The sequence below is a fragment of the Alexandromys fortis genome, unplaced genomic scaffold (assembly GCF_014885135.2).
Source record: "Alexandromys fortis isolate MF-2015 unplaced genomic scaffold, M_Fortis_MF-2015_v1.1 scaffold_12, whole genome shotgun sequence".
Lineage (NCBI taxonomy): Eukaryota > Metazoa > Chordata > Mammalia > Rodentia > Cricetidae > Alexandromys > Alexandromys fortis.
In genome coordinates this window covers 18,701,523-18,715,577 of record NW_026067937.1, presented here as the reverse complement: position 1 = coordinate 18,715,577, position 14,055 = coordinate 18,701,523, and positions in this window count along the sequence as shown.

Below are 14,055 nucleotides of genomic sequence, written 5' to 3'. Positions count from 1 at the left end.
AGGAAGAATTTGCTCCTGTCATCTCCGGTTGACCTGTGAGGACATTAGCAGCCTATGCTGGGTGAGCAAGAAACACGACTTTGGCATTCAGGGTGAAAAAGAGTTGCAAGATGGAAAGCAATGGTCTGTGCGCCTCACTCCTCTTTTTAAATGCTGGTTTTGTTTGTTTGTTTGTTTGTTTTTGAGGTTACAAAAAGCATCCCTTCTGGGCTATTGAAAAGCTCATTTCAGAAATTATGGTCATGCTTCAAATCTGACACCAGAGGGGCCTTTGATGCGGCTGAGAGAAACCAGGCTTGGGTGAAGGGGAAGAGCCTCAGGACAGCAGTTCTGCAAAAGCCTCCCTTCCCTCAGGATGGGTCCCTTCTGGGAACTCTGCAGGGAACTGGCCAGGGAGCTCATGAACTCTGGCAGGGTGTGGAGTTTAGTGAAGGAACCGTCTTTTCCTTCCTTTGCTAATATAACAAAATATCTGTATTCCTTTAATTTTTTAAGATTTATTTTATTTTCACTTGTTTATGTGTTAGAGTGTATGAAAACACACACACGCACGCACGCACACACACGCACACACACACACACACACACACACACACACACACACACACACGAGAGGACACATTTTTGGAGATGACCACAGCAGCCAGAAGAGGGCATCAGATGCCCTGGAGCTGGAGTTACAGGCAGTTGTGAGCCAACCAATGTGGGAGCTTGGACCAGAAGGCTGGGAAGTGCTAATAATGACTGAGCCACCTTTCTGGTGTCCATGTTTTAACACACATAAACATAGTAACTCTTTAGTATCAAGTACGGGGACAGTGTCCACTGTCTCAGAAGAGCTGGCTGGCTTGAATTTGGAGCTCAATAGTTTCTCATTTCTGTTAGTGCCACATGTTTCTTTAAACATTTCCATCTTCCTTTGTGTTATACAGGGTTACATAAGGCCATATTCATGAGGGTGTAGCATGCTTTGAGCATAGTCCCCATGCCCCACTACCTCCCCCATCACCTCTGTTCACCGTTTATTCTCTTGTCCCTCAGCTTCACATTGCTGGCATGCTATGGGCACATGTATGTTTTTATGAATCTGTGATATCTAGGGCCCACAGTGAAACACTTTTATCTATCTATCTATCTATCTATCTATCTATCTATCTATCTATCTTTTATAAACAATGTCTGATCTCAAATTCAAGACCCTTTTGCCTGTACCTCCCCAGTGTTGGGATTACAGGCATGTCCCACCACACTTATATCAGGTTCTCTCTCTCTCTCTCTCTCTCTCTCTCTCTCTCTCTCTCTCTCTCTCTCTCTCTCTCTCTTTCAGTAGCAGCAACCACCATCTGGTTTGGCCGTTCTGGGCAAGAGTTGTCAACTGGAGCATTACTCCCAGCGTGAGCTGCCATGATAGAACCAGCTGGTTCTCCTACAGGGGTTTCCAGTGACTCACGAGCATCTGTGATGTGGGATGGTGGGATGTTTCTTTCTGCCCTTCTGGTCCCTGTGCATCCTTTACTGTGTGCCTGGCAAGGCAGCCACAGAAAGGGGGAACAAGGACAAGCCATTGGATCTGCTCCCAGCAAGCAAGGGCTTTTCCTGTGAGGACCAGGTGGCTGTCTCTAGATAACCCTGTGGTGCCGGGCTCTGCACCCGAGGCTCCCTGGAACACGCCAGCATCAGATGGTCACGAGCTTCCCAAGGACAGGTCCCCTACAGCTTTTCCCCAGCCAGCTCCCAGCATGAATCTGCCTGGAAAAGTTTCAGATCGCTTGGCAGAGATGCAGCTCTCCCTACCCAGGCATCAAGCCTTCCTGAAAGAGACCCTGAGCTTACCTTGACACAACGAGGCTCCAGGAAGAGCACAGCAGCCTTTTCAGCATAGCTGCAGAGCTGCAGTGCTAATAAGTTGGGGAGGTGGGGTGGGGGGGCAAAGCTCATTTCCCCAGATGGAAGTTTCTGGTTCTTTACATGGAAAACAAACTGAGAGAACTTGAAAATGGAACAGTTCTTGAGTGTAGTAAAATACAAGAAAATACAATCACGAAGATACAAATCCTGGCAGTGGGGATGAACATTCTTTAGGGGATTGGATGGGAAAAGCCCCTCCACTCGGTCCCTGCTGATGGCATCCTTGTGACAGACTGTGGAATCTTTAGAAGGTGGGGATTGCTGGAGGAGGTAGATCACCAAGGCAGGCTTTGAGACTTGACAGTCGGGTTCTACTTCCTGCTCATTTTTCTGATTCCCCAAATGCTAAAGCCACATGAGCAGCTGCTTCGGGCTCCCATAACTGTGACTTCTCCCCATGGACTGTGTCCCCTTTAACCTACACCAAGATAACTGACTCTCTCACTTAAATTGTTTCTTGTCGTGTGTTTGGGGATAGCAACAAGAAAGAAACTAATACGGAATGGTAAGAGGTTCCTGTTGGGAAAGGGTGCGAGGCCATCCGCAGTGGCTGCCGAGTGTAGGGTGTGCCTTCTGTGCTCCTCCAGGAGATGAGGCCGGCTGCTGAGAGAACCCAGGGTCTACCTGATCCACCTCCCAGTGCTGGCATCTCAGGGCTGTTGCCACAGTTGGATTTTTTTCCTTTAAAACAATTATTTTTATATTGACTTTATGTGTATGAATGTTTGTCTGTCTGTCTATACGTGCAGCACATGCATGTCTGATGTCTGTGGAGGTCAGAAAAGGCTGACAGGGTCAGTGAAACTGGAGCTATGCTTGTCAGTGAACCACCGTATGGGTGATGGGGCTGAATCCAGTCCTTGAATAGAGCTCTTAGCACTGAGCCTTCACCTCAGCCCCAACTCTTCTTTTTTATAGTAAAGATTCTGGGGTTTGAACTCAGTTCTGCAGTCCCTGGTTTTATGACATGTATTTTGAGCTATAAATTTCCCTCAAAGCCCTGCTCTGTCTGCATCTCACAAACACTGACTTCATCTGAACCAGGGAGCTCCAGGTCCAGTGAGAGACTCTAGTAAAACAGGGAGGAGAACAACAGAGGAAATGTTTGATGTTCTTCTGGTTCCATCCCTGTTCTGTGTGAATCCTGACCAAAAGCAACCTATTTGGGTGAAAGCCTGCCCTCAATCCCAAGCATCCATACATCCAAAGAGTCTGAAATGTTTGGGTGGAAGTTTCATCCCTAACCCCTTTCCTTGGTAGTTGCCTCAGTCCAGACTCCACCCCCGAGAAAGCCTGCCAAACAATGACCCCTCCGCAGAGATGCTCACAATAACTCCCACAGGGTATTTAAACTGCCCCCCCCAACAAACAAGTGGTTTTCCGGCCTTCCTTCCAGTCTTCTCTCTGGGGGCTGGAAGGCCACCCAGAAGCGTTGATATCCATTAAACCTGGGCTTTTTTTTTTTTTTTTCTAATTTAGTTTGATTTGGTCTGATTCAGATTATCGCATTGGTGGAGAGGTTTATCAGGTTGTAGAAACTTTTCACAGCTTGGGGTGGGGGGGATAGCAGTCTACTTCAGTTACGATTCCAGGTCACTGTTCATTAATGCAGAGAGGTTAAGGCAGTCCAAAGCCAAGAGCGGAGAGAACCAAATGCAACCATGCTGCCTGCTTGGTCACTCAGCTAGTGTGCAGTTCAGAGGCCAGCCTAAGGGATGGTGCTGCCCATAGAGAGCTGTGGTAAGCCCACGGGTATTACACAGTAAATGTACAGCTGACAGATCTATTGGACTGTCCATGGGAAGTGTATGCATACACCCCACGTGGACTACCCACGGGAAGTAAGTGTATGCGCACATTCCACTTGGACTACCCACAGGAAGTGTATGCATACATGGACTACCCACGGGAAGTGTATGCATACACCCCACTTGGACTACCCACAGGAAGTGTATGCATACATGGACTACCCACGGGAAGTGTATGCATACACCCCACTTGGACTACCCACGGGAAGTGTATGCGCACACCCCACTTGGACTAACCCATTTTTTGCAGAGCTATGGGCGTATCTGTCCTTTGGGTAAGTCACTGTCCATTCTGTAAAAATTTTGTGAAATCATGGCATTTCTCTCTTCTATAGTATCTCAACAGTGTATAAACCTGACTTTTCCTATAGGGCAACTGGATACCTCCCCCTATACCTTGAAGCCATGGTGTAAAAAGGATTCAGTCAAGTCCTTGTTCTCATAGCCTAAATCTACATAAAAATAGTCTCCCCACACACACACTTTATTGACAGTGGTCACGGATAAGAAAGGAGCCTCACACAGGAGGTAACATGTCTGCTCTAACAGCAGACTCAGGAAGGTGTGACCTACTGGTCCTCTGCTCTGACCTAACAGGCTACTAATATTCTGCATTACCCTTTACCTTGGTTTCAACTACCATAAGATCCTAGCCCAGGAAATTAACTGTTTGTACAGGGAAAACTAGCTTCAGAGAGAAAAATTCTCACCTGGGCACCCTGCTGGAGTCAAAAGCAAAGTCCCCAGAAGAGATTCCAGCTAGATGCTAACACAAATCAAGCCCACAAGTTAGTATAGCTACCAAGACCTGGTTCCTTCCCAACATCAGGGAAACCTCACAGCCACGCCCCCTCTGAGACATAGGGGCCTCCTTGCCAGATCCACTTGTTTCTTGTGACTGTGAAAATGCATGCTTGATACTATGTTACTGCCTATGGGATTGTTAACTTGTCTGTATGCCTCTGTAAACTGAAAGCTCGGGGAAGATGACTGTTTTGCCCTCTTTACCTTTTTTTTAAAACCCTTATGCTGTATCCCTTACTCTTAGGTTTGATGCCCTACCCCTACCCTTAGTCTTGCCCTATGTTCATCTTCCCCCAAGAAATAAAGAAACATGCAGGAAATACATATGTAAGTCAGTTAGTTCTACCCCTGAGAACCCATTCCCAAGCCAGGCTGGTACTCAATAATTCCCAACATAGTGTCGCTTAGCAACCAAGACAATCCCCCCAAAAACATGCCCACATACCAAACTTATTTAGGTAATTCCTCACTTGAGACTTTCTTCCCAGGTGACTCTAAGTTATGGCAAGTTGGCATTCAAAAGTTATCACAGATAACTTCTGGCCTTGACACACACACACACACACACACACACACACACACACACACACGTATTAATGCATGCATGTGCAGGTGCTCTCTCACACACACATTCATGCGTGAATGCATGTGCAGGCATGCACACAAAATGCTCATGTTTTCCTAGTGCTGGGTTTTCCTGGAGATTGTTGAGATTTCCTGGATAATTGTTGAGATTCATTTCAAATTCTCAGGCAGTCTATCACACTGAATGAACTTCATTAATAAACTTTCATAAACGTATTAAGTCCTGGGCCACACCGTACTGTTCTCATTTCAGAAGACATTTCCCTGGTTCCCCAAATGACAAATCACCAGTACTTTATATTAAATGCCTCCGATATTGTAACTTACAACAGGTTCATCAACACAGAATTGAATTTTCAATTTTCTCCCAGTCACTTTCAAGCACTTATTACAATTCTTTCAATATTAGCATTGAGCTTTTCGCTTTGTAGAGTCAGGTGCTGGAGCGATGTTTAGCGAGTGTCTCTGCTGTCCCTGAGTGGAAATCAGGAAGATGAGATGCCTCAAAGGCTTGCTAATATTTCGGCTGACATTCAACCCATTTATTCTCTAAAATTATCTTATTTAGATTAGCCAAATGAATGCTGAAGACCATGAGTAAATGTGGTGGCGCTGTGGTCTCTCAGCCGTCCCTACAGTATTGAGCAGAAGCTCCGAGGCCAGAAAAACAAATCATGCAATTCCAGAGGCAAGGACAAGAGAGGGGGTTTGGCTCCCACCAGACATCCAAGGAAAAGAACCCTAACAATGAGGTCTTGCAGGGGTCGGTCTATTTTTCTTCAGCAGAGCCAACCTAGGACTAGCGCAGGCTCTGGGATGGTCAGCAAGGATCTGGGTTCCCAGGGCCATCCTGCTCCTCTGTTGCTGAACTTTGACTTTTGATTGTTTATTGAAAGGCTGTGACACCTCCAGGGATTGGGTTTGTATTCGGTAAGAGAGAGCAGGGAAGAAGGAAAAAAAGACTAAAGGGTAGGCTGACTGACGCCACTGGTTCCATTTTATCAGGAAATAATTGCCGCAAAAGATAATCCCTCTCCAAAGGGACTCAGTTTACATGGTATTGACCGTAACTGGATCATATGAAAGGCAGGCCCACTGTGCAGGACACTGTCAGACCACGGGCGAGTGGGGATCTCTTCTTTGGGAGCAGTAAGAGAAGGAAGCGTGCTCGGAGTATTGAAGACGTTCCACCAGGGGCAGGGGGGATGGGAAGGACAAAGGAAGACATCCCAGAGGTCTTGGAAATAGTGTCCCAGCTTTTCCACTTCCCTGAATTGTCTGCCACAAAAGCTCCTGTCTAAAAGCCCCCGGCATGAAGACAGTTCCCAGCTACCCCCACCAACCCTGCTTTCCCAGAGCTCATCGCCACTGGTCAGAAGAATTGCATGCACAACCCACTTCACTGCAGCAGCTTCAAGGGGGGTGGAAAAGGCTCTGCCAGGGTTGGAGAGAGGGCTCGAAGGTCAGCACACTTGCTGTTCTTCCAAAAGGTCTCAGATCGGGGCTCCAGGAGACACTGAAGTGGATTGTTTTATTTGTTGTTTGTCTTTTGTTTGTTTGGTTGGTTTTGGTCTTGGAGCCTGTCCTGGAACTCGCTCTTGCAGACCAGACTGGCCTCGAACTCACAGAGATCCACCTGCCTCTGCCTCCTGAGTGCTGGGATTAAAGGTGTGTGCCACCACTGCCTGGTCTCTGAGGTGGATTGTTATGAGTATGGAGTTTATTAGAAGTGCCATTATGTCACAGACAGACAGACAGAAAGCAGTATGATGGGGGCTGTGAGGAAAGGGATCAGAACACAGATAGCAGAAGTGGAGGTGTGTGTTTTCAGCTTTTCAAGGACAAGGGAGGAGTCAGAGCCAGTGATAGGCTCTCGATTCCCGGGCAGGAGGCAGGGAAGGGGTGGGGAGCAAGACATGTGGCCGCCAATATCCCCTTCACTATGAACTCACAACCCCAGGTTAGAGACCCTGAAACCCAATGACCATCCCAGATTCACAGATCATGTCTGTCAGTCTGTCCGTATCTGTGAGAGGTGACAGCCTCTGCAGGTCCTGGGTCCTAAGTCACAGTCTGCTCTGAATCCTAGCATTGCCTTCTTCTGGGAAGAGCTTTCCTATTTGTTAATGTACTGTATTTCTACCATGACACACATGCCTCAGGCCTAACTCTTTGTTCCAGGACCCAAGAACCTGGGAATCTCAGCAGGTGCCCTCTGGACTCTGATCCCTGCCTGCCACATGAGCAGGGTAGAGGTGAGTGAAGTTTCACCCAGTAAAGGTCACCTGGTTTGGGTTTTATCAGGCTTTGTAAAGATGAGATCTGCCTGAGGACCTTCAGACAACACCTACCTTGACAGTTCCATGGCTTCATAGACACTAAAGGACACTGTCATTTCATGAAGGTGACAGTGCAGAAGGGGAGACTTGACCACGGGGAAGAGACCACATTATCTCTTAGGGGAGAACCAGGAACCCCTGCGCTGAGCTGCATGGGTGGTCAAGAACATAGGTGGACATGGCACGCCTTTATCTTAGAGGCGTTTATCCGAAACTTAGAAAAATGGAACATTGGCCCCATTGTGCCATCCTCTGTACTAAATCCACACTTTTTAAAAGAGAATAACAAAAGCAGCTACAACAGCTATTAGCTGGTGTTCACAGCTGACCTGGCGCTCACCCCCAGATCACAATGTCCTGCTGGCCGTGAGATAGTGAGTGCTTTCACAAGTCGCCACCCCGAAGTGAAGTCACTCTGTGGTCATGAAACCAGCGACACAGTGAGATTCCCTCACAGTCATGAGCCCAGTACTGGCAACAGATGCTCACATGTTTCTGTGTCACCTCCCCCTCCCCCAGCAAGAGCATCTGCCACCTCTGTATGAGTTACAATGTGAGCCATAGTCCTTCTCCCTTACAGACAGAAGAATGCGGGACAGGTCAATCCAGGATGATTGACAGCTGCCTTCAAACCACTCCTCAGTCTCCCAAAGAGACAAGCTCGTGTCCCTTTCCAAGCCTGTTCTGGCTTGAATCTGAAATGTCCCCTCTGGCTTGTCTTTGATGCTTAGTCCCCAGCTGTTTTGAAGGTTGCAGAGCAGCAACCTGAAGTTCCCACTGCAACCCGACAAGCTGCCCCAGCCACCAAGGCTCCACCATGTCAGGTGAAATACTCTGCATGGTCTCTCCAAAGAAACAGAAGGTCAGAAGGACCGAGTGAATGGTTGAGAATTGGGAAACACGGTAGCTGAAGTGAACACTTAGGGGAAGGACTGCATTCAGAAGCAACTCAACAGAACGGTCTAGAAATAGCTAAGGACTGGACTTCATGCACATAAGCAGGGCACAAAACAACCCCCATGTAAATCTACTTTCTGCAGTGACTGACTCAGAATTTAATTTGTGTACATTAAATGGAAAACCACATAATTTATTTTAAAAATAGATAAAATATTGTCCAAGATGTGAGCAAATATTTCAGTGGACAGGTTATACAGAAGATGCTATGCTAGTGAGGACAGCTCCACTTCATTAGTCACTGAGGTAGCAAGTTAATGTCCAATGGTGATGTCACTCCACAGCTATCAGAACGGATGCATTGGTGGTGATGTCACTCCACAGCTATCAGAACTGATGCATTGGCGGTGATGTCACTCCACAGCTATCAGAACGGATGCATTGGCGGTGATGTCACTCCACAGCTATCAGAATGGATGCATTGGTGGTGATGTCACTGCACACCATCAGAACGGATGCGTTGCTGGTGATGTCACTTCACAGCTATCAGAACGGATGCATTGGTGGTGACGTCACTGCACACCATCAGAATGGATGCATATACACAGAAATAATTAATAACTTTTTAGTGAAGAGCACTCCCCAGTTACTTTCCTCACATAACTAGGTTGATAAATACCTCAGTCTGAAGCAGCGCACCCACAGGAAGTGGGGCTGGACTTTAAAGTCCCAAGGCCCACCTCTAGCTACTCACTTCCGCCAGCAAGGCTCCATCTCCTGAATGTGCCACAGCCTCCCCAGCAGTGCCACCGGCCATTGACAACACATTAATAAAAGACACAAGGGGACAGGTAACATTAAAAGTACAGCGCCCATCGTCCAAATTTTACCCAGAAATAAAAATTGCCATTGTCTTCGAGGCTCTTTCTGGATACCCCTTCCACACCATCACGATGCTTTCCATCTTTCCCATTTTCCTGTAAGACAAGCGCTACATCCTGGTCCTTCTCACAGGAGTATGTGGGCTTTTTTTTTTTTTAAAATACAGGACCAGTTCTGCACATTTGGGAACAGGGTAGATTAAAGATAAGAAGCCCAACAGCCTCTCTCGAGTGTGCCATCTTACTTCTGAGATAGAGAGCTTTTTACCAAAGCAGGGATCAGCAAAGACAACTATTACTGTCCGGCAGGGGAAAACCTGGGAAATAAAGGTTTTATTATATAGAATAAAGCAAGAAACAAACAATAAAAGATGAAATATACCGTGCTCTTTGATCCCCGGGACTAGTTGAAAAGATAGAAGGTGTTGGAGAAAGAACACTGTGTCCTGTTCAAAGGGCTTAATATTAGGTTGCTGCAGAGGATCTGCTTCCACATGGCAGCCACCCAAATGACTCCCACCTAGGGAGAAGGCAATGACAGCTTTTTCAACCCCAGCTGCCCACTTTCCACATCCGTACAGAAATACACACAGCGTGGAATGTCACCACCTCCCACGCTCACATCCCTCTTGCCGAGGTAACTCTAAAGCCAGCAAAACAAAACCCTTAAAAAAAAAAACCACGCAGTGTGGCTGGTGACTGAAGTTATATCATCATCTGTCTGCAGAGTTCAGAGAGCTGAGGAGCCGAGGAGCGCTACCTCTGAGTGTTCCGAACCCTCCACTTTCCGGCAATTCTCAATAAGAGAAGCTGGTTTGCAGAGCTCTGTTCCAGATTCTGTGGGTAGAATGATCTATCAACCATATCTGTTCCCCCTTCCCTGAGACCTGAGATAGATACAACTCCTGTTATATCGTCCCTGAAATAAACCAAACCCTTTGTCTATCCAACTGAAAGGAGCAAGCCACCACACCCTTGCCAGCCCTCCCTCAGGGAGTATTCCAACAATTCACCTGTTTCCCGCCAAGCACTGGGCAACTAGGGAGGTGGAAGTGAGGGAGAATCCAGCCTTCTGGGGGCCTGGCTAAGGCTTTGTACACAGGATAGATTGAGGGCCATGAGGCAGGTCTCACGCTGGCGCTGCTGGCCTTCTGGTCACCGCGATTTTGCCTTTGTTAATAGTGTCCCTTAAGTGTACCTGATGATGCACCTGAGCCTTTACCAAAGGTTCCCGCCTCTCTCAGGGCATGTCAACCATCACAGCGATTCTTCAAAGTGGACACCCCATTTGGGTCAAGGACAGAAAGTGACTATTCAATCCTATGAAGGAGGGGAGGAGCAGAATGCCAATCCAGGCGTGTGTGGATTGCTGTTATCTAGGTTTAGCCAGGGTGCTTCTGGGTGGAGGCAGACCAGTCCATGTCTCCCATTACCCAGTCCTGACAGGCTTTCCCCCCAATCCCCATGCCTGGCCCTATGCTTCTCGTCTTGTGATCATGGTTCTGCTGGTAGAGACTCCGGGTCTCCTGCCCCCTAACAAGTGAACTGAATGCCCTACAGCATGCCTTTGCCTTCCTACCCCTCCTGCAGAATTGACTAATTCTACAAACAAGCTGGCTAATAATCCCTGCATTGGAACAATGGGATGGTAACGTTCTCAGAGTGGATGGCACCTCCCACATCCGACTGCCATGGGCTCCGGCTACTATGAAGACCGCTGAGATCCACAGCTGTTTTTAAAAGGGAAAAAGTCTGTTGTTAGTGTAGCTAGAGTTTCTAGGATCCTGGGCCCTGGCAACCCTACCACCTAGGCTTGACTACCCAACCTCAGAGGTCAAGCCAAGAGACACATGTCTGAACTTCCCAAAAAGGAATCAAATGGGGAGTTATGAGACCATGGGCATAGGCAGTCACAATGAGACCCTGAAGTGAGAAAGAGCAGGAGAGATAGCAGCTATGTGTGGCATGATGGGTCTCCTGACAGATTCTACAGTTCCCAGATTAGGATAGTTAGTGTATCATAAGGTAGGTAACCGCAGAGCAGTGGGGACCAGAGGGAGTCGGGACGTGGGAGGTAGGGGGACTTCAATTCTGCAGCACAAAGGGAGTTTCCGGCGCTTCCTGGTTTCCAGAGCAGTGCTGACACAGGTTCCATAGGACAGGGGATGCGCTAGAAGTCAGGAGGACGCTGCAAAGAGCAGCTACGATCCAAGGTAGTGAACAGGCCTGCAGTGAGCTCTGAGGAAGAGGGAGACCGCAAGGACAGTGCGCTCTATCAGCTCTGTCCAGGGAGAGACTGGAGCGGGCGTGGCCTGATTTACATCTGTGACTGGTGGCTCGGTGAACAAGGAAAACCCGAGACAGGGGATTTACAGCTGTAGGTGTGGCCATGAAGGAAAGAAAGAAGACAGGTAAAGAGGTGCAGCGACCCCCAAGTCCATCATCAGGGTCCTAGCAGGAGGTTTGGGTTTGCAGAGGGCCAGAGGAGGTGATGCAAAGCCACGCTGGTCAAGGTGTGGTCCTGCCCATCATGACCCACAGTTGCCTCAGGTCCAGTTTCTCCTGCAAGCTGATCTGACAAGCTCTGGCTGGTACCAGGAGCCAGTCTTTCTCTTCTCCTAGCTTGAGATTCCTGGGGAAGCTCCGATTTCCTAGAGTCCACTGTTTAAATGGTCTGAAGGTCAGAGGGAGGAGCCAAGTGTCTATAACGCCACCGCTCCCACCAGGGTAGTCACAGAGCCTTGTTCCTTTGCTCCTCTTTGACTCAGTAAGTTAAGTTCATGCACAGCCTGGGATCAAAATGAGGAAAATCCACCGAGTTGGGCAGGTTTCATACCAAGCATGTTAAGTACTGACGGTGTTGCTGAACATTGTATGAAGTCTTACTCAGGCTTTACCCTAAATGGTCTCTAATTCCAGGTCCCTTAATGTTTCGTGGAGCTCATACACATTAGTAGCCATACAAGAAGATGTGGTGGAAATAATCATTTCTCTAGTAAAGTTTTTTTTTTTCTTTCAGGTCAAAATAAATCTTCCTTAATATACAAGTGTGGAGCAGTACGGAGAGCTGGAGGACCCGAGTTTAATCCCTGGATCTGGGATTAAATAAAGAATTGGGCACAGTGGCGTGTACCTGTAACATCAACACCGAGGTGGTAGAGATGGGAGGATCCTTGGACATCATGGGCAGCTGGCTTAGCTGAATGGGTTTGCTCCAGGCCCCGTTGAGAGTCCCTGCTTAAAAACATCAGGTGAGTGCCTCTTAAAGAAAAACACCCAAGGTTAACTTCTGGTACACACACCACACACACACACACACACACATGCGCACGTGCACACACAATTGATTTGGGGATACTCCCTATCTGCTTTTTATTGAAGAAGGACGCTTAAAAGAAATCCCACATTAGCTCAGAATTGAGACTAATAGAGGGTTATTTATTTAGGGGTAGACTCACAGATCACAATTTTCTGCTGGAACAGGGGATAGCAACCAAATCCCGCAGCCAGCAAAGAGACCAGACAGGTGCTTTACACTGGCATAAATAAATTGGTATAAGAGGGCACGCCCAAATGGGCAGGTGACTTAAAGGCTACTGGAGGTAGGAATTCCTACAGCTCTTTATAGGTGAGCCTCAGGCTGCTGTGACGTGCTCCCTTTGGGTCAGCTTCAGTCTTCGGATGGAGTGACCCAGTCTTTGGTGATGGTACTAGTAAGTGGAGCCTTTAGAAGGTGATTGGGTCATGAGGCTGACGCTATAGTCACTTCTTCCATTACGCAGGCGCACACCAAGAAAGTGCTTGCTCTCTGTAAAGAGGAAGTGGGTCCTTGCTTGACTGACCAAGCCCACCATGTCTTGACCACAAAGTTAAGGAGGATTTCCAGTCTCTGGATCTGAGAGGGATAAACATTTCTTCTTGGTAAAGCGTCTAGCCTACGTCACTCTGCTATAGCCTTCCAAATGAACCTAGACATATGTTTTCAGAGGTTCATTCAAAACATATCAGAAGTGCACAGAAGGATTTGTATACTTTTAAGATATTCCTTAAAATATTGGAAAAAAAACTAGGGAATGTGTTTCATGGTTTTTTAATAACACACAACGCCGTGTAGCTATTAAAGTATAATTTCCATAGAATATTAGATGATAGAAAATTCATAATGCCGTGTGAGATGAGGAGAACGTGAGGAGACTTATTAACTGCTGGACTTATTAACCATCATCACGGTTAGGTAGTGGATGCAATTTTGGTTTTTCTTTTCTTTCCTATTTTTCCCTTTAACAAGTGTATTTTTATCATCGGGTAACAAAAATCTACATTTTTAGAAAGATCTGTTCATGTAGGCAGGGGCTGGCACTCGGATGGATCCATCAAACTGACACCCACATTCGAGCCCAGCTGAGTCCCTGCCAAATTTGGAATTGGAAGGTCTTGGTGGTGGTGTTACAGCCAGGACCTCTCCGCAGCACTTCCCTGACCTCCCGAGACTGGGCTGACCTCTTTCTCTTCCATACTCAGAGAATACTGCTGTGCGGTGCTATCCACTTTCTCCTGGATGGCCCAGTGTCAATATAAAAATTATAGCTGAGAAGAGCTTTGAAGGTCGCCTGGCTCAGCCCCAAAGTGCTGCTGCTGAGTCCAGTGAGCCCAGAGAGAGCCATTAAGTCAGCATTTGTTCCCGTGAGTGGCTTTTTTTTTAGCAGGCAAAGGAGCAATGAGGTACTTAGGTCACCTCAGCTGAGAGCCGGTAGATCACTTCGAATGGAATTCATAGGTCACCTTGGGTGAGGACAGTCCATAGGTCACCTCAGCTGGAAGTGCATAGGTCAC